Consider the following 5181-nt stretch of genomic DNA (forward strand, 5'->3'; position numbering starts at 1 on the left):
TTGACTGGAATCAAACCTGGGACCCTTCAATCCACAGGCCTATGCTCTTTCCAGTGAGTCAAACCAGCTAAGACATTGCTCAACTTCCTTTTTTTTTTTTAATTTAATGATTAAAAGTCCTATTAGATTTAAAATTAACTACTTCTTTATTTAATTGATCAACTTTTTAAAAGCTTAACCATTTATTGTTTTATGAAAACTATAGTCATTTTTTTAAAAAACCAAATAGCTGAAATACTTTCCCCAGTTTCCTCCAAACGCCTGGCTTTAAGGGTATGCAGCTAAGATAGTGCACTTGCAAGAGATCTTAGAGGATTCTCGTGTCCATCTGGGAGGAAGTTACCCAGAGGGAGCGGAGAGGAGATACAGAGAGCGAGCCCGGGGTTGTGGGGGCATCGCCTTGATCAGCGGACAAATTGGCGCGCCGAGTGGCGCCAGCACAGAGCAGACCCACCGCAGTCCAGACACAAAGGTTTCCCAGAAGGCCCTCTCCAACCTCCAGGGTGCTCCCTGGTTAGCTTAGGTTTGGACTTCTTTGCGTCGCTGCATGATAGAAACCCTGGAACACTACAAGTTAGGGACCTATCCCAGGGCTTCGCAGTCCCCATGTTCTTCTGTATCAGATGCAGTGTCCACAAACATCCAGAGAAGCCAGCCTGGTGTCTGAGGGTGGACACTGGAGGTCAGGTCCGGGGTGGCTGTGCCCTGCCACCGAGGCCTTCCCACCACACCGCAGCCCCACCCCCACAGCAGCCCCTGAAACACCTCCAACCACAGGCCTGTGCTTCGCTTGTCTTTTTAGTGTTTTCCCTGGGACAGACGCCTGGGCTCGAGGTGAAATCTAAGTACAACGCCCTCTCTTGTTGCATGGAATGCAGAGGGACAAGTCTGCTCCTGATCCGAATGGGACGTTGTCACAGCCAGGAAATGCAGGTGAAGGATGGTGTAATCTTCACGTAGAGAGAGCTTTTCTCAGTCTGACACTTAGAAAAGAGCTTAGGAGCCATAAAGGAGATCAATATTTCTGACAGGAAAATTAAGCTCTTCTGCATGGAAATGGATGTCAAATGACCTGACAAACTGAAAAACGATTTGCATATCCAAAGGCCTGATTTCTTTAATACGAGGAGAGCGCCTGTGAATCAATAGGAAAAAGACTGACAAACTGAATAGAAAAATGGGCGAGGCTCTCTATCATCAGACGGTCGCCAGAACAAAGGAGCGGCACCTGCTCTTGAGTCTGAGAAGAGGCTCGGTCTCAGTTGGGAAAGAGAGGTGCCCAGTAAAATGGCAGGAGCTCCCTTTCCACCTGTCAGACTGGCGAGGGGCGGGGTCTCCATGGATGGGATGGGGGCTTAGCGCTTACTGTGTACACTTAAGTTTATGTCCCTTTTGAGTTTTATACCTTTTCAAAAATAAATGTTTTAAATTCAAGCAGTCTGGCTGGCATGGCTCTAAGTGGTTGAGCATTGACTCCTGGTTTGATTCTGGTCAGGGCATATGCCTGGGTTCTGGGCTCGATCCCCAATGTGGGGCGGGCAGGAGGCAGCAATCAATGATTCTCTCTCATCATTGATATTTCTCCCTCTCCCTCTTCCTCTCTGAAATAAATAAAAATATACATACTATATATTTAAAATAAATGCAAGCAAGCGGAATTCCTAAGGAAAAAGACTTAAAATGGAGCATTTGCAGATGTTCCTGCCTCTACCCCCGGACAACCCTTTGGCCTGCTCATGCATTCATGCCACAAGCATTCTGAGCAGTGGCTGGGCCCGGCATTGTGCTGGGCCCGGGGCAGTAGCTAACAGAGCCCCTGCCTTCATGGCATTTGCACCAGGGCAGCAGGAGACACACAACAAACAAATGAGTCAGTGTGTGGTAGTGATGGGGGAGAGGGACAGGCGGGGGGGCGAGAGGAACAGTTGGAAGTTGTGGTGGAGCTTGTTTGCACTTTTACACAGGAGCTGAGACCCCACTGAATGGGGGAGCCAGCCACAGGCTCTGTGGAGCCGGGCAGGGTGGGGGGGGGGGTGTAATATAGCCCGAGGATCCTGTGGCAAAAGGGAAGCTGGGGTGCTCCGGGCGAGTGAGTGGGGGAGGGGCGGGGTGTGCAGGGCCAAGCAGAGTGGGGCTCAGCACATCGCCTGGAGGACATGGTGAGGCCGCCGGTGCCTGGCACACAGCCACGCACAGAATGCACGCTTCTCCCGGCACATCTGTTGGATCTGAATTTCAAATGCAAAGTGTCACTGTGTTCGTGGAAAACTCCCTCTAACCACCGTTTTCAAGTCTTCATGAAAAGGGGGCGTCCAATCATTATTAAAATTTTCTGCTTCAATTTTTAATGCTTTTAAACGTTTTTCTCTTATTTAGTGATCAATGACATTGAGAACAAAGCCAATTTGGTCTGGGTGACTTTTCTCTAATGAGTTGTTTTATGCTGGTTGGTGAGATTTTATCAAGGACTTATGCATCTGTCACTGCATGTGCTATTGATCTGTAATGGTCTTTAGAAATGGAATTTTTTCATGGTTCTGGAGCATTCCATTATAAGCGATTACGATAATCATTTAACTACGTTTCTGGGATTGAGTATTAGAGAAAGGTTGGATTTAATGATCTCCTTCCCTCCCCCTTCCTCCCCTTACCCCACCTCTCTCTCACACACACACCTTTACTGTCTCTCACTAACAGGTTATCCAGAGGGACTTTCCCTGAGAAAGGACATTTGGGGGAGGGCAGAGGACACACCTGCTGGCCTGCTTAGAGAAGTGGTAGGCGTTCCATGTGTGCCCGCTCTGGAGCGCGTCTGTCCTTGGTGCGTGAAGGAAGCCGATACACCAGGCTCAACCCAGCCACCTTCTCTCCTGCTCCCTCCCAACCAAGTCAGCTGGCAGTTCCTTTCCCACCCCATGCCTTTACCGGATGGGCCCTCCATCTGGAACTCCCCCCCCCCCCATTCTTGGGCCCCCAGTGCATAGGTCCACTAAGCCAGGTCTCTCCCAACGCACTTCCCTGGCAGGCGTAGCCACCCACCCTCCTTCCCCCACAGCCGGTGCATGTCCTTCCTGGGTATTCCTCCAGCGGGTTGGCACCGGTGCCTGTGGTCACAGCGTGGGCTCTGGAGACAGGAGTCAGGCCCAGACCCAGCTCTTGTTGTTACATACTTGGTTCCCTTTGAGAAAATACACACACTACCAACATAGCCCATGTAAATACATATGCCCCCCCCCCCCCCCCCCCCCCCCCACACACACACACACACGAAGAAGGTTGGTGAAGTTGGGCAGTATTCTGTCTCTCCTCCCTTCCTGCTGGAGGGATGTTCTTACTTGAGAGCTAGAGACTGACAGGAGAAATAGACCAACCTGCGGAGTTCCTGCCCCCATGGCAGGTGCCGGCTCCCTGAGGCCCTCCCTGGGCGGGGACAGCCTGCACTCCCAGCCCTGCTTCCTGGCGTTCCCTGTGACCTTAGACCTGCCCTCTCCAGCTCCTCTCTCATCACGCAGCATTCGGCGTTTCCACATCTTGGGAGGAACCCTAAGGCCAGGTGGTTGAGACCAGCACCTTGCGAGAAGGATCAAGTCCTGCCCACTCCATCCTCCCCTTTCCTGTCTGGACGTGGCAAGTCCCTGTGGAGCCTTAGGCGGGAGACCACTTCAGGGAGAACCTGCGAAAAGAGGGAAGCTAAAGCCTAAATGTTGGCAAATTATTTCCTCTCCGTGTGCTGGAGACTTGGCCCATCCATGCCAACCCTCAGGAGCTGGCGAATGCGTCCTCCCCCCATTTTACAGACACAATTTGAGGCTCCTCGTGGCTTCGTAGCTCCTCCAGGGTCACCTTGGAAATGCTCTCTGTGTGGTCCGGCCCACCGTCGAGTCCCGACAGCTCAGCAAATTGGAAGAAGAGACCAAAGGACACGGGCGATGTGTTTGCCAGGACTGGACGCTCCCCACCCCGCCCGCGTTCCCTGCGCCGCCGGGCAGTGGGGCCGTCTGCAAACGTCAGGCTGCGAGCTGCATGTCAGTTCCACTTAGGGGGGATTTTTACCCTGCAGTCAAAAGCCATTTAAGACACGCCGGGAAGTTGATAATGGAGGTGCCGGTAACCTTTAATGACAGTGGCGCTTGCAAAATGTACAGTCCAGGAAGGCCCGACGCTTGATCCAAAAAGCTCTTGTTAAAATCCAATCATCTTCAGCCGCGAGCATTAGCAGGAAATGCCCGTGATTGAACAAAAACACAGGAAAGGTTAATGGCCTTCTTTGCTGAAACGATTCGGGGGTTTATCTCACGTTCCGGCTCATCCTCAGAGCGTGCACACGCTGAAGATTTCCTTTTTGGTAATCAGGAGAAAAATTGATTACCAAAATTATAATTAAGAGCTGGGGAAATATGCAACAATTTGGCTGCTTCATTTAGCACATATTTCAGGTTAATTGCATGATTTTACTAATGAAGATATTTGCATGAATATTTTCAGTGTCTACATTCAACTTACTGTGTAATAAACACTCTGCTAAGCAGATGACTGCCCTTCTGGTGGGGTTTAGGACAAGACAAAGGCTAAAACCTTGTACATGCAGAGAGGCCTTTGCATCACATGTCAGGGCCTTAATAATTCCTTAACCAACCTGGCAGGATTCACACTGTCTCCTTACATAACTTGGTCCTTTTCTCATTTTGAAAAAAACTAAAAGGTTCCAAAGAAAGTAGGAACTTTTTTTTTTTAATCCTCACCCAAGGATATTTTTTCTACTGATCCTTAGAAAGAGAGTAGAAGAGATGGAAAAGGATGGAGAGAGGGACAGAGATCAATGTGAGAGAGACACATTAACTGGTTACCTCCCACACACCCCCCAAATGGGGACAGAGTTCGAATCTGCAAGCCAGCAAGATATGTGCCCTTGACTAGGAATTCAACCCAAGACCCTTCAGTCCATTGGCCGATGCTGCAACCACTGAGCCAAACCAGCCATAGCTATTTTTAAAATATATCTTATTGACTTCAGAGAGGAAGAGAGAGGGAGAGATATAAATAGATACATCAATGATGAGAGAGAATGATTGATCGGCTGTCTCCTGCACACCCCACATGGAATCAAGACCACAACCCGGGGTGTGCCCTGACCAGGAATTGAGACGCAACCTCCTAGTTTATAGGTTGACACTCAACCAC

Source organism: Pipistrellus hanaki (assembly GCF_964339955.1).
Source record: "Pipistrellus hanaki genome assembly, chromosome: 15".
Classification (NCBI taxonomy): domain Eukaryota; kingdom Metazoa; phylum Chordata; class Mammalia; order Chiroptera; family Vespertilionidae; genus Pipistrellus; species Pipistrellus hanaki.